Source organism: Canis lupus, chromosome 34, assembly GCF_003254725.2.
Source record: "Canis lupus dingo isolate Sandy chromosome 34, ASM325472v2, whole genome shotgun sequence".
Classification (NCBI taxonomy): Eukaryota; Metazoa; Chordata; class Mammalia; order Carnivora; family Canidae; genus Canis; species Canis lupus.
The window spans coordinates 31497897-31522239 of NC_064276.1; the positions used below are offsets into that span (position 1 = coordinate 31497897).

General features: G+C 35.2%; 1 long non-coding RNA gene across 15 annotated transcripts in view; it reads right to left on the reverse strand.

The window, feature by feature from the left end:
* LOC112645914 (uncharacterized) overlaps positions 1–24343 on the reverse strand; it is a 313664-nt gene that overhangs the window by 213031 nt on the left and 76290 nt on the right. The window contains exon 4 of one of the 15 annotated variants that reach the window (XR_007408157.1): positions 20602–20693. The exons of the other annotated variants lie outside the window; for them this stretch is intronic. This is a non-coding gene — a long non-coding RNA (uncharacterized LOC112645914). The remainder of the gene's footprint in view (positions 1–20601; positions 20694–24343) is intronic. 15 annotated transcript variants of the gene reach the window in all.

The window sequence follows — 24343 nt, forward strand, 5'->3', positions numbered from 1 at the left end:
CATAAAACATCTGATAAATACAGTGGTCCTTTTTTTGCTGGTAGCAAGTATCTTCATTTTCCTATAAAAGTTCCATTCTTTTACTCATCCCCTTTTATATTTCTGATATCACAAATTATCTTTTCATGGGATGATTTCATTACCGAGTTGTATTAGCTATGATTATTTTAATCATTTCCTTTAACTCTTATGACATATCTGCTAAACATATTATTCCAAAAGAAGAGTTACAGTTTTCTATCACTTTAATCAAAGTTTTGTGTAATTTCATCTTTTCACTTCAGTTTGAAGAGTTCCTTTTAACATTTCTTATAAGATAGGTCTAGTGGTGGTGAACTCTCTCAGCTTTTTTCTGGAAAACCTTTATTTCTCCTTCATATCTTAAGGATAACTATCCCAGAATAAATATCCTTGGCTGGCAATTTTTATCTTTAAGCTTTGAATTTGTTATTGCAAACAAGATACAGACATTCTACAGAAATTCTGTGGAGAAATCTGCTGGTTTCTATTAGCTTTGTAAACTTCTATATCCAGTTCTTTTTTCTGGTTTGGGAAGGTTTCAGCTATTATTTCTTAAGCACAGTCTCTGGTCCCTTCTAATGGGTATACTTGTTAATATTATGTTGGCTCTTCTAAGGCAGTCTGAAAATGCTTGTAGGGCTTCTTTAATCAAAAAATTATTCATGAGAGAGACAGAGAGAGAGAGAGCAAGAGAGAGCACAGAAGGAAAGGGAAAGAGTGAGAAGCCCATTCCCCCCTGAGCAGAGAGCCTAATGTGGGGCTTGATCCCAGGACCCTGCCATTATGACCTGAGCCTAATACAAATGCTTAACCAACTGAAACATTCAGGGACCCTCATATCTTCACTTAAAAAAAATTGTTAGTTTTCTCTCCTCGTCCATCTGAAACATTTCTATATCCCCATCCTCAAGCTCACATATTCTCTCTTCCATCCTGTCCACTTTATTTCCAGTGCTTTCTAATGTAGTCTTCATCTCATTTACTGAATTCTTCAACTTCAGAATTTTGTTCTTTTTTACAATTCCAATCTCATTGGTAAAGTATTCCTTCTATTCATTAGTTTTATTCCTGAGATCATTGTATTGACTTTCTGAGTTTTCCTGCATCTCAGTTTCTTCCTAGAAGCTACTTTAAATTCTTTATCAAGTTAGATCACAATATTCTGTGTCTTGGGGTTCAGCTGTTGGAAAATTATCATTTTCTTTTTGTAGTACCATATTACCATGATTTTTCATAATGTTTGATGAAAAGTGCTTCCGCCAACCACTTTTAAAGTAGCAAGCACCTTTCTTATTTGGCAAGGTTTTGTTTATTTTGATTCTAAGAGTGCAACAGGTTGGTAATTAGGAGCTTTCCTTTTGTTTTCCAGGAGGTGGAGCTATAGCACCAGGTTTTAGTTTCTCTTACCAGCGCTGACTCACCATGAAGGTTAGGTGCCCTGGCATTAAAAACAAACACACACACCCCTAGTGGATAGAAATTCTTTTTAAAAGTGGGGCAGATCAGGGACATCAGGGAAATACAAATCAAAACCACAATGAGATACCACCTCACACCAGTGAGAATGGGGAAAATTAACAAGGCAGGAAACCACAAATGTTGGAGAGGATGTGGAGAAAGGGGAGGAACACTCTTACACTGTTGGTGGGAATGTGAACTGGTGCAGCCACTCTGGAAAACTGTGTGGAGGTTCCTCAAAGAGTTAAAAATAGACCTGCCCTATGACCCAGCAATTGCACTGCTGGGGATTTCCCCCAAAGATACAGATGCAATGAAACGCCAGGACTCCTGCACCCCGATGTTTCTAGCAGCAATGTCCACCATAGCCCAACTGTGGAAGGAGCCTCGGTGTCCATCGAAAGATGATGGATAAAGAAGATGTGGTCTATGTATACAATGGAATATTCCTCAGCCATTAGAAACGACAAATACCCACCATTTGCTTCAACGTGGATGGAACTGGAGGGTATTATGCTGAGTTAAAAAAGTCAGTCGGAGAAGGACAAACATTATATGGTCTCATTCATTTGGGGAATATAAATAATAGTGAAAGGGAATAAAGGGGAAGGGAGAAGAAATGGGTAGGAAATATCAGAAAGGGAGACAGAACATAAAGACTCCTAACTCTGGGAAACGGACTAGGAGTAGTGGAAGAGGAGGAGGGCGGGGGTGGCTGTGACTGGGTGGTGGGTACTGAGGGGGGGCACTTGATGGGATGAACACTGGGTGTTATTCTGTATGTTGGCAAATTGAACACCAATAAAAAATAAACTTATTATTAAAAAATAAAATATAAAACAAAATAAAATAAAATAAAATAAATAAAATAAAATAAAATAAAAGTGGGGCAGAATGGAAGGAGGTGTGTGCTTGGCACTTGTGGTTTGGGATGTACCACAGCCCAGTAGGGAGATCCACCAGTGGGGGGGATTGTGTCCTGGAGTTGTGTAGGCAGTCCTTTTGCAAGAATCCTGGATCAGACTGAAAGAATGTATCCACTCAGTACTCTTTATCTTCCTTCTTTCTTTTGCTTTCTCTCCCCCAAGTCACTGTGATCTCTCCTCAGAAAGAACAACAGGTACCTCCGCTGTAGCACCGGTAGCCAGGGAAACTCCCACTTAGCATCTTCACCCTCTACTTCTGCTGTAATGGTGATGCTGGCCCACTCTCTCTGCCAACCCTGCCGCTGCTGCCTCTGTCACCAATACACCCCCGTTGGGGCTCCCTTAGCCCCACAGCCTCCTCTGAAGTCTGATCTTCTCTCTTCCAGGTGCACAGATGGTGGATCTCTGGTGTCCCACTGGCTTTGCAGAGGTGAAATTTGGCAGGGGCAATGGCAGGGTAGGGGCAGATGGTTTGTTTTGGTTATAGATATCTGATTAGATTAGTTGTAAATAAAAGGGAAAAAATAAAGGACAACTCACAGGGCTGTGATGCTGACTTCAGTCTCCAATACAATTATGATCCCTTAAAGTGCTTTCACCTCTTGGGGAATCAGACATTAAGCAAGCCCAAAATAATATTAATAGTGAAACTGAAAACCTAAAATAAAATATATAGTGAAAATCATCCCTTTGTCAATGGGTAGCTCAAGATTTTCAGATGGGCCTCATTTGGCCATACAACTGCTGTGTTTATCATCTGTAGTTTTCTTGGCTAAGAGTTACTTGTACGTGTTCCTTGGAAACTGGATTTTATTTTGTTTGTTTGTTTTTTTAAGATTTTATTTATTCATGAGAGACAGAGACAAAGAGAGAGACAGAGAGACAGAGAGAGAGAGAGACAGAGAGAGAGGCAGGCAGAGACACAGGTAGAGGGAAAAGCAGGCTCCATGCAGGGAGCCCGATGTGGGACTCAATCCCCGGTTTCCAGGATCACAACCTGGGCCGAAGGCAGCACTAAACCACTGAGCCACCCGGGGTCCCCAAAACTGGACTTTTAAGAGTTACATACCAATGGATTTTGAAGAGCAAATAGTTACAAACACTGAAAATAATATTATGATAGTTAAGAAGAGAATTTCTCATACCATTTCCTAGTTAAGTGGGAGGTTAATGATGGAAAATTAATCTAAATAAAATAAAAAATATATATTGAGATCACAAGCAACATTCTGCCAGAGGAGTATACATAATTAACAGGAGAAAGTACACCAATTTTTTAAAAAGACAACTGATGAAATTCAAACATAAAAACATCAGACATTAAGCAACAAATGTTGGTTCCACATGTAAAAAGTAAAAGTAGCTAAAATAGTACAGAAATATGGCAAACACCTTTCTGTAGTTTTTCTTCGACTTTGCACAAAAACAATGCAGAATTCTTTCTGTATTACTGAAAACTTTAATTCCTTAGTGTGTGTTCAAAATAAATGAATGATGTTTTTGACCATTATAAGAAGATTCGAATTTGGACAAACTCATCCAAGAGTATCTTCTGTGAAGTAAAGAGCAGAAGAACCACCTTCCCCAAGTGTTTGAACCTTTTAAATCTGAGATCTTCACAAGAAGCAAAAGAAAACATAGTAACAACTGAGATAATTTTCACCACAATATATATGGGGATCTAAAGTTAGATTTACTATTTTAAAAGTAGGGTTGTTTTATTTTGGAGAATTAATTGTTTAATTTACTTTAGTGCAACGTAAAATCCATAACCTATAGTCTTATTATTTCTTAGCAAAGAAATACCCAAACTATGAAAAAAAAAATTCTGTTACTAAGTAATTTAAGAGAAGTGCTATTAAGTTTGCTGCCACCTTTCTTTGGCATTAACACTAAAATTTCAGTTATTTCTGTATTATGATTTGCCCTCTCATATCCTTTGAATTTTACTTTTTATGGAATAAGGCCATTGATTAGTGGTACAAAGTATGTAATAAAATAGTAGATTATCACCTTATAATTACAAGGGGAAGCAAAGCTGATTTTAAACCCAGGATACTAATTGTGACGTTGACGACAAAGTGAGTGGGGAGTAGAAAAATATCAATACCAGATTGAAAAAAAAAAAAAAAAAGACTGATGTATTCAAAGTCTTGGTCCTTAAAGCTGTTAACCTGAAGGATTCTGCGCATTTATAGGAAAAGGCCTATTGTCACAGGGAGGGGACTTGTTAGGGACAGCTTGTGCATAAGAACAGCTGCACAAATTACAGATGCCTGAGACTCTGTATCTTTGCAAGATACATGGAACCAGGGAACAGTAAATGGAAACTCTGGGTATATCAAAATAGATTTAATGTGTTTTATTTTGTTTTTGTTTTGTTTTGTTTTGTTTTTTGTTTTTAATGTGTTTTATTTTGGATTAACAAGCTTTAATCATAATGCAGAATCCAAAATTAAACATAGAAGACGTATAAAACTAACATATGTATGGGGTTGAGTAGTGTCTGCCTCAAAAAAGGTATGTCCATCTGCAACCTCAGAATATCATTTTATTTGGAAGAAAGTTATTTGTGGATACAACCAGGATCTCAGGATGAGATCATTCTAGATTACGATGGATTCTAAATTCAATGATGTGTTCTGATAAGAGACAAGTAGGAAAAGACTCAGAGGAGAAGACCATGTGTAGACAGAGGCAGAGAGGAGACTTAGGCTACCACAAGCCAGGAAACGTCAACAGCTACCAGAAGCTGTAAGAGGCAGAGAGAGAGTCTCACCTAGAAGCTCCAGGAGTGCAACTCTGCTAACCCTTCGATTTCAGACATCCGACCTCCAGAACCAAGAGACAATAAATTTCTGTTGTTTAAGCCACTAAGTCTGTGGTAATTTGTTACAGCAGCTCTATGAAATTAACACACAATATGAAAGTAGGAAATATCCCATAATAGTAGTTATTAAAGGCACATAAATTATATCATGTGCCGTTCATCCCAGAATACAATGTACTTAAAATAGGAAAAAAAAAAAAAAAGTACTTGAACTTGAAAATATACGTATTTTCTTAAAAGATTTTATTTATTTATTCATGAGAGACAGAGAGAGAGAGGCAGAGACACAGGCAGAGAGAGAAGCAGGCTCCATGCAGGGAGCCCAATGCAGAACTCAATCCCAAGACTCCAGGATCACGCCCTGAGCCGAAGGCAGACGCTCAACTGCTGAGCCATCCAGTTGTCCCCAAAATATATATTTTTAAGATGTAGAATGGTTTATGTCAAATTAAATTGGTTCTATTTAGAGTGGTCTCTAATGCTGCTGTGCATATAGAATTGTATTTTTATTCTATTCCCTACGTGAGGAATGATAGGATTTTCATTTGTTTTTTTTGGTGGTTGCTTTTCTGTTTTGTTTTGTGTTGTTGTTGTTGTTGTTTTAATATTTGGTCCTCACTGAAGCATTCAGAGAAAAACTGTTTATTTTATATACAGCTATCCATTAACCAATATGACTTTTTATATGTCAGGCTCTCTCTCTCTCTCTGAAGCAATAACTTTCTTTTTTTCCTTCTTCATAAAACAATCACATCTTAGGCTCCTATTTAAGATGACAGTAATGCATTGGATGGATAATCTTAACATATCTTCTGTGGATGGTCTAGCTCTATAGTACCCTTCTCCTCACATGACCTATGATATTCTCCTTTGCTTATTTTATCCCAGTTACACTGGTTCCCTCACTGTTCCCTGAGCAGACAAGACACATTCTTTTTGAGGCTATTCCTTCCTAGAAGCCTCTTCAGGTAGACACCTTGCCTTCCATACTATCTCATTTAAACTTTTGCTTAAATATTGCTTATTTAAAATTCCAAACCCCTCCTCCTCTGTGCCTCCTTTTTTTATGTTTGCCTTATCTCCATCTTATTGGGTTTTTTTATGTGAAATACAATTCACTTACTTGGTCATTGTATGCATCCTCTCCCACTGAAACTCAACCTGCATGACTGTTAGCATTTTGTTTATTAAATACTGCTTTTTTCGATGCTTAAAAAGTATTTGGCACATAGTAGGCTATCTGAAATATTACTTGAAAGAATGAATAAACTTTGTACTCTGAAGTCAAATCCTGAACATGTGTTTTTGATATCAGACCCACATATACCTGGTTCAAGCAAAACAATCAGTGGCTGTCCTCTGGGATATAACACATGTATATGTGCTAAATGTAGCCTATTGAACCTCATATCCTAATTTTTCCCTAGTATGGTTTCTCCCTTGCCATTTTTTCAGCAAGATTTTGATTATTATTCATTCATAGTAGGTTCTTACGGAATATTTGGAAGACTGATGAAAAAAACATTTTCCTTTAGTAGCATTTATGGACATGTACAGGGAGAGTATATAGTTTCCATTCACTTCTGAGCATCATGTGAACTACCTGTTTTAGTGCCGAAGAAGACAGCTGAAATCATTGTTAGTTTTCTGCAACTCTTCTATTTTTTTGATTTCTTAATTTCTAGCTGTGGCTTTTTTCATTCACCCTCTGTCAAATATTCCACAACATCAAAAGTCCACAAAATAATTTACTCACTGGCCTTGAAACACTTATGTGGAAATACCACCACCCAGTAAGTGCCATTTTTACCTTCTTTTCGCGTGCCCTTGTGCAGTTGAAATTGAATGAAGAAAAAACAACCATGCTAATTGATATAGTACAAATTAATGATCTTGAACCTCAACATACATTAGTACTTCTGCCAGGGTATCATAGTATGCTTTCTGAGTCTGTTTGATCTCTCACATTCCCAGATAATGGTTTTGTCTTTTAAGAATAGTTGATGACCTTGGCTTTCTCTTCACTAAAATACTTATTTCAAAGGAAACCTGATGCCCATCACCACTTATACTGTCCTACCAGAAACACTCTTTCCATTTCACTTATACCGAAAGTTGAATATCTTATCTTGTGCCCTAGGTAGACCCAATCCTTTCCCTTATGAGCTCTCCTCTATTCAAGGATATGACTCCAGAAATGCTCCTCTCCCTAGTCTAGATTTTAATTTGTGTTGTTTCTACCAATATTTTGCATATAAACTGATATTATATCCACCTTGAAAAATCTCTTGTCCCACCGCATCCTTAGATACATGCACATATCTTTGTCTAGTAAAAACAGAAACAAATAAAAACAAGCAAAAAAGTACTTCCTTGAAAAGTGGTTTACTATCTCAATATGCTCTTGTGAAATTTTCTTAAACCTAGTTCAATTAGATTTTTGTTTCCTACCCCTAATGACAGTTGCTTTTATCTCAGATCATGACATCCACAGTTTTTTTAAAAAATATTTATTCATTTGTTTGAGACAGAGAGAGAATGAGCACACATGGGAGGAGGGGCAGTGGGGGAGGGAGAGCATCTCCAAGCAGACTCCTGCTGAGCACAGAGTCCACTGTGGGGTTTGAGCTCATAAACCTAAGATCATGACCTGAACAGAAATCGAGTCAGACATTCAACCAACCCAGGTGCCTCAACATCCACTCTGTTAAATACAGTGGTCAGTTCTTAAGTCCTTACCTTTCCTGACTATTGGAGCATTTAAATTTTTTTAAAAGATTTTATTTACTTATTCATAGAGATGCAGAGAGAGAGAGAGAGTGGCAGAGACACAGGCAGAGGGAGAAGCAGGCTCCATGCAGAAAGCCCGACGCGGGACTCGATCCCGGGACTCCAGGATCATGCCCTGGGCTGCAAGGCAGTGCTAAACCGCTGCGCCACCAGGGCTGCCCCTATTGGAGCATTTAAAGCAGATGATCTCTCCCTCTTTCTTTCTCTGTATTTTTTATTTGATTTCCAAGACACTAAACTTTTGGTTGTTCTCCTCCATGATGAGACTTTCTTAGTTTTCTTTGCTGGTTCCTTTCCTTCTTTATTAATTAAAGTTTGAAAATTCAGAGGACAATCCTTGTAACTCTTTCTTAATATCTACACTTGCTCTATTGATAATCTCATTCTCTCTCAGGTCTTTAAAATGCTATCTGTACACTATTGACTCCTCTATTTTATCTCCAGCCAAGACCTCTCATCCTATCTCTATACCCATATATTCAAATGGCTGCTCAACAATTTCACTTTAATTTTTAAAATAATATCACTTTAAAATCAAATTTGCCCTAATTAACACTGCAACACCCTCTGCCTGCTTATCTTACTCTCTTTTTGGAGCACTGATCACCTTTATCATACAATATAGTTTATTGATCATGTTTTCCTACCTTTATCTGTTTTACCTGCTAGAATGCAGCCTCCAAAAACACAGTAATATTTTCTTGAGTGTGCACTGATGTATATAAAACACATAGAATATTACCTGACTCACTGTAACTACTGAATAAACACTTTTTAATAAGTAAAAACTAAATGAATAAATGAAACTTCCCTAATCCCTGCAGGAGACTCAGAACGCAAGTGTATAAATACTAAGTGGAGTACTTTCTGTATACTTGCCTCCTAAATGAGAATGGTAAATAAATGAATAAGATATTTGCCTCCAAGCTGCTAATGATATAAGAACATCCAAATCTGTAAAATTAAAAACTCTAACTCAAGGTAATAATGCTAACAGGAGGTAACAGAGCTACAAAACTTTAGTTAGGAATGGAACCAAAGTATATTCCATGTTATGGGTGTAATGTGGATTAAAAATCTAAGGTAAAGAATATCTGTCATGACTGATACATTTGTCAAGATCTTTAATATGTTATCAGATATTTTAGAGTATCTACAGTGGGATAGAAACTAGGCTGGACTCTGGAAAAGTGAGGATGAATACTACTGAATTTATGTTTTTATTATGGTGACATTTCAGCTGGTATCTTAAGTATTTGTTATGACGTTGATGGAATTTAATTTTCTTCTCTTGAAACTGTATATCTGGGCAGCCCCGGTGGCTCAGTGGTTTAACTCCGCCTTCAGCCCTGGGTGTGCTCCTGGAGACCCAGGATCAAGTCCCACGTCGGGCTCCCTGCATGGAGCCTGCTTCTCCCTCTGCCTGTGTCTCTGCCTCTCTCTCTCTCTCTCTCTCTCTCTCTCTGTGTGTGTGTGTGTGTCTCATGAGTAAATAAATAAAATCTTAAAAAAAAAAAAGAAATTGTATATCCTACATAGTCATGAATAACTGAGACTTTCAGGAAGGCTGTAATGTCAAGAGTACTTAGGTTTTATGAGCACAAACCAAACACACACAAGATGCTATCCTTCAAGATAAAACTCCCATATGTTAATCACTTCTGAGCAGTTTGGATAACTGATAAAAGGATATTCAGAAGATATATTGTTGTATTTCAGTGAAGTGTCTGAATCTTCTGTATCAGTGTTGAATGAATTGAATTTGACATGCCCAAGAGGCTTACCAAGGAAGTGCACTTAAGGAAAGCAGACCATTTCACACACGACCACACTATCCATACAAGATGTAGCAGAGACACAGAGTGGTCCCAGCTTATTCACTGAGGTGCTTACATTAGGGATATTATGACTGTGGCAATGGCTTTCTGCAATTTGGGAGGGAAAATATTACAGGGACTATGTCAACATTTTATAAAACTTAAAGTGCAATAGGCTAAATGTTTTATATATGAGCCATATTTTATCTTTGCCTCTTCCAAATAAAAATTATAGAAACATTACAATTAAAGGCATACGTATCTCTGGTACATAGTAGGTACATAATAATAATGGTAACTTATGAGTAAAATAATATATTGCACACTTTTTATAAAGTAATATAAAATGTGCAATAAAATCATAAAAATTATAGATTAATATATCAAAGTTGGCTATTTTATTCATATTTACATCTAAAATTTCTGATAACCTAGGTAAAAAGAAATAATTCAGTATACAAGACTCTTCATTAAATAAGTCTCCTCAAGGTCTAAAGAGCTTTTAATTTAGTACTAATTTTATCGTTGCTATTTTTTTTTCTTGGATCAGATTTAGAGTCCTTCCAGAGCAGAGACTGGTAACATTACTGTGAATACAGGCTAGGTATATGGAGATACTAGTATGAAGCTTTCCTGACCCATCTCTATAAAAAGGGAGATACTATTTAGCTCTAGTTGACAGATACCTGCTGGAGATAATCAGCTTAGTGTTACCAAAGTTTTATATTTTTGTAAAACAACAGCAGCACCAATACACATTAATTTTTAAAGGCAATTTCATTATATTTAACTGTTAGTATTATTTTTTAAAAACCAAGTTGGGCCAAATATATCACCAGCAGGCTACTAGGCTGCAGATTCTATATTATAATTTTTAAGTTGAGTATATTTCCTGGCATATAGAAACATTAATAAGTGCCTGCTGAGTTAATAGCTGTCAAAATGACAGGTGGAATAATAGCAGCAGAAAGAGGAGGAGGAAGAAGAGAGGGAAATGGACGAAGAGGAAGCAGAGGAGTGGAGGAAAAACAAGGAGAGGAAGAAGGAGAAAAAGAAGAATTTTCATTTTTTTCAACATCATCACCTTCTCATTCTCAGTCTACACCATGTAGCTCTGAGATATTTTACAGTTTTTAACCATAGTTTGATCGATATTCCTGTGAGAATTGATCTCTCAGGAATTTGCCATTCCCTTAGCTTCTTCAGATGGTCAAAGTGGAATAATATTTGTACATGCTCATCTTTGTTACAAATATTTAAGTCATAGAAGAATTGCAGACAGGCTTTATAAACCAGAACAATAAAAATGCCTTTGTAATGGGACTCTGTAATTAGCCTAAAAAAATGATCATTTGAGAAATGAGTCATCAGTCAGGATATTAAAAGATGAATGTTCATTAATGTCAACAGAAATAAAATATATCCTAAGAAAATGCCCCTGACTCAACTCTCTAATAATCTGTTAAATATATTCTGCTCACAATTGTTTTCCTTAGGTAGCTCCAGGAAGAAGTGCTTATTTTTGCTTTAGGGACTTAGCACTATTACTCCCTCTCTGGAGTGCTTTGTCTCCTTAACTTCTCATTCTCTTACATAAGGCTGGCCTCTTCTTGCCCTTTGGTTAAGAGCTCCAATATGGCTTCCCCACTTTCTGTCACATAATCATTCTCAGCACTCACCTATCATCTTGATCACTGATTGTTTTCCTGCTCATTGACGATTTTATTTTTTTTCTGTTTGCTCCCTGAGGACAAAAAATTATCTGTTTGGTTCACTAAACTACTGGAATTATAAAGAATGAGGAAGCAGGGGATATGGATGTACTTAAGGCATTTTTATGCCTTTGAAGAGTACAAGTTGATGAACGTTTGCAATCTAAACATAATGTTCTCCAACCTGTACTAAATAGTTTAGATTATATGTGTGTACTTGTTTGTATATACTTTCAAAAAAAAAGCACAGAGTATTACCATTAATGTGGGTCCCTGTGTTGTAATACAAGAAGTAGAGTTTATTTTTAAAGGTTTAATTTTTTCCTGTCTCATTTCAGTTACCAAATGTGTGTGTGTAGGTGCTTTATTTCTCTCCTACAGCAAAACAAGGATAGCACTTGTTACAGAATTTTTGACATTGATTTATACTTGGCTCAGAGTGAGGGATGGAGAATGAGGAAAAAAGTTTGTGTTAATTACTTAATTAAACAAATACTTATTAAGCATCTGGGCCAGATCCTAATGTAGACACTTATAATAGTGAATAAAATAGACAAAAATTTTAGAACTGATGGAGCTTAATTATATTCTCATATGGGGAGACAATTAATGGCAATAAATATGAAAATAAGTAAATTGTATAACATGTTAGAGTTAAATAAATGATGTAGTAAAATAAATAGAAAATCACTCTAGATAATAGTAATACCAGTGGATTTGGAAATACTGATGGGAGAGTGTTATAATTTCAATGAGTGATCAGGGGAAGTCTCATTGAAAAGGAGATATTTGAGCAATGATTTCAAGATAGAGAGGCAGTGAGTTTTGTAGTTATTGAGACTAAGGCATTAAAGACAGCATAGCACAAACCACTCTTAGATACCTGCTATGATTGAGCAAAAGTAAGAAATCTAGTAAGACCATAAAAGAATGAGCTAAAACCAGAGATATCAAAGAAATAAGTGAGAGCCAAGTTGTGTAAAGCCTTGTCAGGTAAAAATAAACCAATGATGAGTAAGCCAACACATGACATTAAGTATTCTTCCAACAAATGGGCTTGTTATAGTATGTGATTAAGCAAGAGAACTGGAGAGAAAAGGCTGGAATGGTCCCTTACAACAGAAGTTGTCAATGGTGAGAGACTGTCTTTGCACCCTGGCGATATTTGGTAGTATCTAGAGACCTTTTTAATTGTCATAACTTGGGGAAGGGAAACAATAATACATCTGAAATCTAGTGAGGAGAGACCAGGGATGCTGCTAAATTAATATACCTGAAGTCTAGTGAGGAGAGACCAGGGATACAGTTAGGGATTGTCGTAACTAGTGCAGAAATGGCAAAAAGAAAATTTTTAAAAAGCAGAATTAAGCACAGAAGAGCATTATCCCAGTAATAGTAACATTTGAAGGAATATGAAGAGTAAAAAGTAATTCCATGAGGACTTATCATTTCATATTATTGCTGCTCCAGGCTATATCTTATGTAATGAATGAAACAAGGCCAAAGAAAAACAGTTGTCTTGAGAAAGGAAGCTAAAATTCAAAAGCAGAAAGCATATACTCAGACAAAAAATAATTTCAAGGTCTATCTCCTATGGCAGACATAAGAAGACAATCATAAGTTGAAAGAGACATTTGCTCAGGTCAATATAAAAATGTGCCATTATGTGGTCATGTTTCTTCCATAACTGAACGAAGCTAATGGGCATTCTTAGGTTTATGTATGGCATGAAAGAAACCAGAATTTATCTTTATGTCATGTCAATCTTTCAGAATCACAGAGTCAAAAACTCATATTAGACTATGTTAAAACCTAGGAAAATAGGTCATTCCAATATTTAAGATTGATTATTTTCTATCAGTCCTTCTCTAATATTACCTGTTTTCTCACTTGCACAGTTTCTGTCTCAAAGACGTGTTTATTCTGCTTCCTCCTAACAAAACAAATATGCTAAGCTACCTTAAAAATAATACATAAATATATACAATATATAAGTGACGTTAAATATATATATATATATATATATATATGCTGTTATATATGTGATTAGAAAAGCAACCATGAACTTAAGAATAGGTTTAGACTCAAAAATGATACTGTGACAGCATGTCTTTGTTTGCCTTTTGAAAATAGTTATCTGTAAATTACCAACCTTACATATAAATGCTATATTTCTGATTCTACCTAAAAATGCTTCCTCTGAGGAAAAAAAGGGTAGTGTGGCTCATGGAAGAAAAATAACATGAAGGAAATGTCAGGTCTCAGAGTGGTAATTTGGGCTTTCTCTGCTGCCTGGCTTCCACATGACCTTGAGCAATGCCTGGCTTCTCTGGCCCTTAATTTATCCATTTCTAAGTGAGCGTAACACCACTAGCTCATAAGATTGTTGTGAGGAGACTTTAATAAAAATGCACTTTTCAAAAATGCTGCATAAATGCTAAATACGAGTAAAATATGTCTCGTTTCCATTACATTTATGGGAACTTTACGCGTGGGTTCTTCTTTAATGAAGAGCACCTCACCAAGCTTCAGCAACCTTTTCAAATGCCATAGAGGCAATCTTTTTATTTATATGAATGCAAGAGGTGTCTCTTATTCACACAGAGAAGCAAGTTGATCATTCAATATATATTCCTTTATAAGGGGAGCATTGTGGATTCACTATATTCTAATTTATTTGATTTTCAGAGAGATTTTAGAGCATAATTAACTCTATCTTAGGGGACTTGAGGAGAAGTAGGTATATATTTGGAGACTATGCTCTAGGTTAGATTAATTACATGCTTCCTAATTTTGTTTTTATATATGTAGTTACATATAAATGGATTTAAAAAAGTAAATAATCTCATAATTAGAATTTGTTAATTAGGCTAGGCTTGTTGAAGTGTTATATCCACTCATTCAAATGTGAAATATTTTTAATAATTATTTAATATTATCCACTTTGAATTGAAATCAAACTAATGAGGAGTGCCGGGGTGGCTCAGTCAGTTAAGCGTCTGCCTTCCACTAAGGGCATGATCCTGGGATCTTGGCAGGGAGCCCCACATCTGGCTCCATGCTCAGCAGAAAGTCTACTTTTCTCTATGCCCCTCCCCTGCTCATACTCTCTCTCAATTAAATAAAATCTTTTTAAAAAATCAAATCAAATTAATGAAGTAAAGTTATGAAATTATAATAATTGGAACTTTTCAAAATCCTATTGCCTGATGTATAGAAGCAGTGTATATACATATAACTCATATTTTGCACACCCTACATATCCTAGAAGAATTGGTTCTAAATCAGGCTGTAAATATGAAAATTCAGCTTATCTTAATTTTTCATTAAAAAACTAAAAAGAAAAGATTGTGACTCCAATGATATCAACATGTAATTTTAACATTATAGTGACACATATATTTCTTTTTCTAGCAGACCTACAGATTCCTAAAGTGTTGAGACCAGAAGAGATAGTAATTTAGTCTAGTGATTCTCAAAATGGACTGCTTATTTCAATTACCTCTGAAATTCAAAATATTAATAATACAACTTACTGGGCACTACTTTATTCTGTAGATCTGAGTTAGGCATTTAAAATATCATTTCCTCAATGGCTGTCATGTAACCCATGACAGAAATAATTAATCCAATCAACATATTTAATAAGGAAGAAAAGTGAGTCCTAGTAAGGTTAAGTAATTTAACAAGAATGCATAGCTAATTGGCAGAGCCAAGTCTAAAGTCTTAGTATCTAGGGCCAAGGCGGTATTATAACATTGTTCCCTGAGAAACAAAATATACTCCTAGGCTGAAAATTCTGTAAGTTTCAATTCTATAAATAAATTACTTAAAAAAATTACCATTCAGCCTTTTTCAATTGAATACATGTGTACATGTGTGCATGTTATGTGAGTGGTTCCTGTGCTTTGGATTTTATTTTTTCCCTGAAGCATGTTCCTGCATCCATGAGATTGCTTCTTTCAATAAATTGATTGCATCTAAGTTTAACCTTATTTTGTGTAGAGTTAACACTCTTATTCTGAAAATGTTTAAAATAATCCTTGAATAAAAAAGAAGTCTCCTTATTATTTCCTAAGGCACTTATAGGAGCTGAACACCAGAATGGTAGACCAAGAGGCATGATCCATGTGTTGTGAGTGAGGACAGAATGGTGAGATCTGAAAAATATTCAGGTTCCTGAAAGCTACACATCTATGGAAAGGTATTCAGAGGGATACATTAGTATCAGAAATGGCTTAGGGTAGTAGCTGCGGACACTGTGTTGGAATTTTGTTAATAATATATCAATTATGTTATTTATTCTTACCTAGAGCAGGAAGATGGTTGTTAATATCATATAAACATGTTTATATTCCTTATTGTAAATCAGAATCATTTATATGACAAGACATATATATATATGTAGTTTATCACATGTATGTTCAACCTATATGTATTGTTCACCAACAATATATAACATCGGCATCAACAAAAATGTCTATATTCAACCTAAGCTCTTTTTTTGACCACTGCATTTGTACAATATATTTGTCTATTTTTCATATTCACTCAATGTCTAAAAAGCATTTCAAACTATTTAGAAGAATAAGTTTTTGATATGTTAATCTATGCTTTTTTCCCCCTTTCACCAGGTATTGACCTATTTCCCATCCCTCCTTTCAAGCAAAGATGCACATAACCTGAAGTGAGGGATCAGCAAAGCGAAAAAGACCAAAAGATGTTGAGTTCTCTCTGGATTTGTCTTCAGTTTGTAAAACTTGGATATATAGTTAAAATGTGTGAGGAAAGAATAGGCAAAACGCTGAAACTTCCCAGGAAATACTATCTCCCCCCAAAAAAATTGCCCTGGGTTATATATAATTCATATTTGGGTACAAAGAGAAGCACTGTGTATTCAATATCTATATTTTAATTCATTTGAATGAAAGTTGGATCATAGAGAGGCATCTGGCACTCCACTACCACATGCAGAGAAGGTATGAGGACACCATAGAGGAAATGGACATGTGCAGAATCAGGAGGCAGAGTCATCTGAAGTCTAGTAGAGAGTCCTGACTTACCTCTACAAAGACCACTTCTCATCCCTCTTGGATAATTACTCTTACTCATTTTCAGAACTTCGTTACACTGTGACTTCCTCACAAATGCCCTCTGTTATATGCTCTCAAACACTTTACTATTTAGCACTTATATAACATTTAAAATTGGAAATTTAATTGAATGATTTTATGATAATGTGTATTTTTAGGATAATTTCTTCTTCCATACTGTGAAAACACTATATGAGGGCCTTGTTGATTGTTTGTTCAGTGCCTAGTGCATAGTAGGTGCTCAGTCAATAATTTTTCAAAGAATAAATGAATGAAATATGACTATCATCATCATTAACTTTGTGTAGTGTTTCACAGTTGTGTTGTGGTTGAGCCAAAAGATCTAAGAACATACTCATATATCTAGAAAAATATTTTTGTGTGTGTGTTCATCAATCTTCAAGGCTACTTGAGGATTTTGCAGCTATTGGAGGGCCTTCCTCCTGCTTCATTCTGAGATATGTTGATCTCACAAAGCCAATTTCTTATGTACACCTGAGAAAGAATTAAGAAAACCAAAGACAATAAAGGCCATCCCCAAACTAAATCATGGATAAAGTATATTTCATATGATATTAAAAACTCTTTTAGGAGACACCTGGGTAGCTCAGTGGTTGAGCATCTGCCTTTGGCTCGGATGTGGTCTCAAAGTCCTGGGATCGAGTCCCACATCAGGCTTCCCTTGAGGAGCCTATTTCTCTTCTGCTTATGACTTTGCCTCTCTCTCTGAGTCTCTAATGAATAAATAAATAAAATCTTAAAAAAAAAAAAACTCTTTTTAGAATTAGCAGATTAAATGTCAAAAAATTGACGTTTGCTTGGACTCATGTATCTGTGATTATGCTATTAGCTGTCTCCTTTTTCCTTCTTATATGGGTAGAATTCTTACAATGCTTGGAATTCCCTTCTTGATAAGTAGGTTAAATGCACAATGTGGTACTGCTTTATAGTTTCTAGATGGTTGTATAAAGCAAAAAGTTAATGTGTTTTTAAGAAAATAAGTGATTGGTTACAAACTCTGTCCTTTTTTCATTTATTACAAGCTCTGTTTTCCAACAGTTTGCTGACTCCTTTGTCATTGGCAAACGGTTTGTGTGATTGAGTGTTTTTCTCTCTGGGTTTCTTGGTTTCCTGGACATGATTCGTCTTAGGACTAACTTGTATGAGTTTAGGGCAAATATACTTCAAGGGTGGAAAATTTGTTAACTTTTTCACTAAATTAAAAAGTAATCTTAAAAAAAAAGAGAGAGAAAAGCTTTGGGCTTTTAGAGAAAAGCCATTTCCAAATAACCATTTCCAAATGACCTTCCTACCAATTTAAACATTCCTTGTTTCTTTAGAGTATCACATTCTACAACCATCTTTTAAGAACTCTCAATTCTTAAAAACAATTCGCCTCTAATAAATTTATTTTAAAAATTTAAAATACAATATCATTCTCACTTTCATAAGAGCTCTCCAGGGATCCCTGGGTGGCGCAGCGGTTTGGCGCCTGCCTTTGGCCCAGGGCGCGATCCTGGAGACCCGGGATCGAATCCCACGTCAGGCTCCCGGTGCATGGAGCCTGCTTCTCCCTCCTCCTGTGTCTCTGCCTCTTTCTCTCTCTCTATGTCTATCATGAATAAATAAATAAATCTTTAAAAAAAAAAAAAAAGATATTCATAAGAGCTCTCTGAATAATAACATCTATTATTACACCCACTGCCATTTCAAAGATAAGGATATTAAAGTTTAATGGAATCAAATCACATGCATAAGGCTATACAAGATGTACACAGTAGAGCTAAAATTTAAATCAGTTTTACAACGTCGGATATAATTTTTCTATTTCATCATACTTCTCTCCCATACAAAGTGATATTAGTAACTTTTAGAGCTAGGCATTGTCAGTAAATAAACCATATCAACAATTGTTCTTTCAGTTATAAGTTATCTGCAATTTTGTCAATAGGGTCCTTTTGACTCTACAAATGTTTAGATATATAAGAGATTTTGGAGCTATAATTTTACATGATCTACATTAAATATTATTTAGTGTGAACTATTTTCTGCATTAGGAAGCTGAGGCCCATAGTGAATACATATAACCAACCTCCAACCTAGTCCATTGCCACACACCTATTTGGCAGCTTAGCAGATACTAGTATTGATTCTTCTAACATGTTTCTATTTTATGTAAACATTCAAGTAATTGTATATCTAGCAAAAATACCTAAGAGAGTGGTTGTCAACACTGCCTCATCTAGGAGGTTTCTGATAAAAATCAAGGCCCAGGAACAATGAATTAAACCTCTGGAGTGAGGTCTTGGCAACGGTATTTTTATAAAGTTCCTCAAGTTCATCCTAAAGTGTAGCATGGGTGGAGAACCCATAGTTCAAAAACGATCTAGTTGCCAAATATTGTCTTGAGCATTCAAATTGCAGTTTTCTCTATTAACTAAACATTCCATGTTTCATTCTGATTTCCTTCATAAATGTCATTTCCTATTGTTCCTCCAATGAGTTGAGTATTAATATGTGTGTGTGTGTGTGTGTGTGTTTAATCTCAACTACCTCTGTGTAAAGGAAAGCAGAGTTTGCCTTTCTAACAGGCTTTGTGGAAGGCATAGAGGTAAAATTCTGCTTTAAGCATTTATATGAATGACTGAATGTGTATGTCTGGGACCTTCTGAAAATGAAACTGAAAACAACTTGAATTAAAATATCTTGTAATTTTTGCTTAACATTTTTATCTCTAAACTATCAGATATATGTTCATTATAAATTTATAGGTGAAGCAAGTGAATGCTATTTAATTCTGATATGTTTACCCTGCTTACCATTCTCAACCATGTTCTTTAGGGTAAGGCATTATAATTCAGTCACTTGTTTAAAATGTGTATTAACAGTTATAACTATGTATGTTTTTTAACTTCTCTTTTTATGCATCATCTCATTTCCATCAGTGAAATTTAGTTTTCTCCTTAATTTAGGAAATGTCTGAAGGGGAAATGATTAACTGAGTGAGCCTTTATGCAAATTGCCCCATAATAAATACATTAATTAGGTGAATAATAATAATAATAACAACTAAGAAAAAGGACACACCAAGGTAAATCATAGTGTGAATATACATGAGCCCATAAGTAATGTGGTTTGATATAATGCATGCATTGGCATTAAAGAAGCACTTATCTTTATATGGCATGTGATTGGTATTTCGATATATTAAGTACATATAACCAGGTATTTTTATTTTCTCCAGGTTTTACTAATGGTCTCATGGTGAACCATTGTATGACTCTGTGATTAAAACTCTAGATGTATATAAATGCTGACAAAATAAAATCCAGACAATAGATCATAATTATTTTGAGGAGAGGTATCAAAATTAGAAGCTATGTATTTGGTAGCTATACTATTCTTGAATGGGAAATAAAGCTTCCCTTCCTATAGTAAATATTCTAAGGTAGTCTACGCTTCACTAATTTACAAATAAAAAATAAACTGAAGAGTAGTAAATGTGTTCAAGTTCATGGTTATAACTATACATGCCTTCATAAAATAAAGACACATTCATATTTTGGTTCTGATTTCCATATTTAAGTTTCTGTAAAACGTATTCTGAGAAAACATATATACAACCTAGTTTAAAAGATAAGTTTATAATGCTTATAATAAATTCAGAATAAATTTAAATTATGAGTTCCTTTTATCATGAGTTTATAAAAATCTTGAAACATCAACCCAGTGGGTTGGAAATATCGACAAAATATCAAAACTGTCTTCATTTACTACAGAATTCTGTTTTCCAACCTTTCTTGACAATATATGTCATCTTGACAAGCCAGTTAGCATAAATGACTTACAACTCCCTGAACCCTTGTATTTAATATAGTCAGGACCCTGCACTTCAAATTGTCATACACCATTATCATGTTTCAGGATGTCAGTCTCTTATCTGAAGGATATTACCTCCCCAAAGTGTAAATTCTTCTGATATTTTGTCTTTCGATGTCAGCATCAAAATATGTGATCTTTGATCACTAATCTAATCCTTTATGGAGCTGTAAACAGAGAACAACAAAGCAAGAATTTTGTTTTGATTGATAGATTGTTATTTTGTGATCTTCGGATTCAAGGAATTATTTTTAGTGACTGTTTATATCTTCTATCATTCAGGATCATATCGAAACCTTTATTATTGCAAAATTTAAATGAAAATACTTTAATTTTTTAGCTATTTATGGCCTTCAGCAGCTTTCAATTTTAATTTTCAAAGCAGTTATTCTCCGAAGGCAAACTAAATTAATAAAATTTGATTCTTATATACCTCTTGTGAATAACAATCAGTAGAATTTCACATGCTACATGCAAATGAAGAACGCTTAAATAACAGTTTAGACAAATCATAAAAATTTTAGACATTTAAGACCTAGCTGTATCCATCAACTAATGTGAACTTGATAAAATTGGACACCCTGGGTACTGACCTTTTTCTAAATATTGCCCAATAATACCCATGACTGGAAAGGTCTAACACGGCAAATCAACGTAGCTGAACACTTACGTATATAATTAATTAGAATTACTTGTAAGAGCAAACTAATAGGGGAAAAAAAAAAAAAACAATGTACTAAACAGTAGGAATTAAGGTCAAATCACAATGCATTACAGTAGATTATGCCATGCCAATATTTTACTTTTGATGAAAGGAGATTAATGCTTTCAGGTTTTTATTGTGCTGTTGAAGGGCTAGAGGTTTATACCTCACCAGCCTACAGTATTCAAAGAATGGAAAGCCTTCTTTAAGCTGAAGATATTTAAACATTTAACTTAACATATGATTTTAAATATTCATGATTAAGAGAAAATACATGAAATCCAGTGGACCTGTATAATAAACAACTCAAAAGCTTTTATAATATTTAAGAGGTATATAAATCACACAGCTATCTGCAAGAAATGACTAGTGACTGAACACTCATTTCACATTCTGTAAATGTTTGAGGCATCCACACCTGCAAACACTGCTAGAACCCGAAGATCTGAAAGTTAGGTTTACACCCAGATAAAACTCATCATTTATGGAAAACACAGGATATGAATATATACATTAGAAAAGATTACATAAAATATCTGAAGGTTTAATAGGAATCAACAATTCCCCATTTTCACATAGCTAACAAGTAGTTATGGACTTGAAGACACCACTAAAGAAACTCTAAAATTTTTCCTATGTCAGAAATTTGAATGGACAAATCCCCAAATCATATTTTGTATAAAAGGACCACAGCATTATGCACTAAGAATCTGAATCTAAAATCATTCCAGTGGAAACAAATTAAATTTGCAGCTGAGTAAAACAAGACATGAAAGCAAAAGTCTTACCAGCAAATGAAACTCAAGAATGCAGTCTGACATTAAAATTCTTTTATGATTTTTTTTGAAAACCTAGTAATCATTCTTACAGTACCTTCTTCATAGTGGCTAAGCAGATTTAAAAATCTGAATTGTAGGGATCCCTGGGTGGCGCAGCGGTTTGGTGCCTGCCTTTGGCCCAGGGCGTGATCCTGGAGACCCGGGATCGAATCCCACATCAGGCTCCCGGTGCATGGAGCCTGCTTCCCCCTCTGCCTATGTCTCTGCCTCTCTCTCTCTCTCTCTCTCTCTCTCTCTCTCTGTGACTATCATAAATAAAAAAAAAAAATCTGAATTGTATAAGCAAGTATGTCAATGTATACAATGTTTTCTTGGTGATAAAAAAAAAAAAGCCACTGGTAAGAACAGCAAAGAGATTAAGAAAAGATTCCAAATTATCATTTAAACTAATACATATTTCTTTGATAGCCTCTAAAATAACACTTAATACATTTTACTGAAATACATTGTATTATATTTGCCTTCAGCCATGCTAATACATTTGGCTGAATCTCTCATTAAAAAAAAAAAGGGGACAGTGAGAGTAGGTGATGACAAGTTGAACTTTTCTAATAAGTCTTATTGCAATGCAAATTTACATTCGATTGCTGTATATATAAGGGATAATTTGGACAGATGTTTAACTGACTTCCCCGATTAAAATTCACCATAAATGAACTGTCAAATTTAAATTGCTCTAAGCACAAAAGCCAACAAAGTCAAATTAAAGTAACTAAACAGTAAAAAAAAGATTACTGCATCTTGGTAAAGGAAAAAAATTTAAAATAATTAAATGAAGGGTAGCCTTGTGTGTGACAAAATAAGATGAAATAATTACTTGAATTTGACCTACCCAAGTACTTCTTTTAAGAATGTCTTTCTATGTGAAAGAAAAGACAGGAAAAGTGGATAATGTTTGGTTTGGCTTGGCTTGGGTGGGTTTTTTGTTTTGTTTTGTTTTTTCACCTGAGCTAAGTTAGTATTTTCTCTTTACATATGAAAGAGGATACATAATTTCCCGCTGTGTTTACTATTGAGAAGGGACTTTTCCTACCACTTCAGGAAGAAACAGCAGGAGAAAAACATTCCAGAGATTCTATAAACCACTTTGCTTTTTTCCAGGGGGGAGGAATGATTTACCTGACTACTACAACTGGGAGTGGGAAATAAATATAAAGACTGCCCTTCAGAGCTCCCTCCCTGGGAACTGGCTGCCTGAAAAGAGGATACTTGAGATCTGCTGATGTCCATGTCAGTCAGCTGTCCAACACCGCCTGTGACATCATAGTGCTCTCACCTGTAATATACATTAAGAGCTCCATTTGGCCCAAGTCCATTTCACCTTCCCTACGTTAGATTAATGTGGGGCGGGGAGGGGGTTGATTTTGATTTTGAGTCTAGCTCCAAAATGATTCCAAACTTGGGTTTTAAAGGAGGGTGCTGGCCATGTCTATGTCTTCCTCTGTGAGATTTCAGTTCATGTCTTTTGCCCATTTCATGATTGGATTGTTTGTTTCTTTGCTGTTGAGTTTAATAAGTTCTTTATAGAACTTGGAAACTAGCCCTTTACCTGATACGTCATTTGCAAATATCTTCTACTATTCTGTAGGTTGTCTTGTAGTTTTGTTGACTGTTTATTTTGCTGTGCAAAAGCTTCTTATCGTAATGAAGTCCCAATAGTTCATTTTTGCTTTTGTTTCTTTTGCCTTCGTGGATGTATCTTGCAAGAAGTTACTGTGGCTGAGTTAAAAAGGGTGTTGCCTGTGTTCTCCTCTAGGATTTTGATGGAATCTTGTCTCACATTTAGATCTTTCATCCATTTTGAGTTTATCTTTATGTATGGTGCAAGAGAGTGGTCTAGTTTCATTCTTCTGCATGTGGATGTCCAATTTTCCCAGCACCATTTATTGAAGAGACTGTCTTTCTTCCAATGGATAGTCTTTCCTCCTTTATTGAATATTAGTTGACCATAAAGTTGAGGGTCCACTTCTGGGTTCTCTATTCTGTTACATTGATCTATGTGTCTGTTTTTGTGCCAGTACCACACTGTCTTGATGACCACAGCTTTGTAGTACAACCTGAAATCTGGCATTGTGATGCCCCAGATATGGTTTTCTTTTTTAAAATTCCCCTGGCTATTCGGGGACTTTTCTGATTCCACACAAATCTTAAAATAATTTGTTCTAACTCTCTGAAGAAAGTCTATGGTATTTTGATAGGGATTGCATTAAACATGTAAATTGCCCTGGGTAACATTGACATTTTCACAATATTAGTTCTGCCAATCCATGAGCAT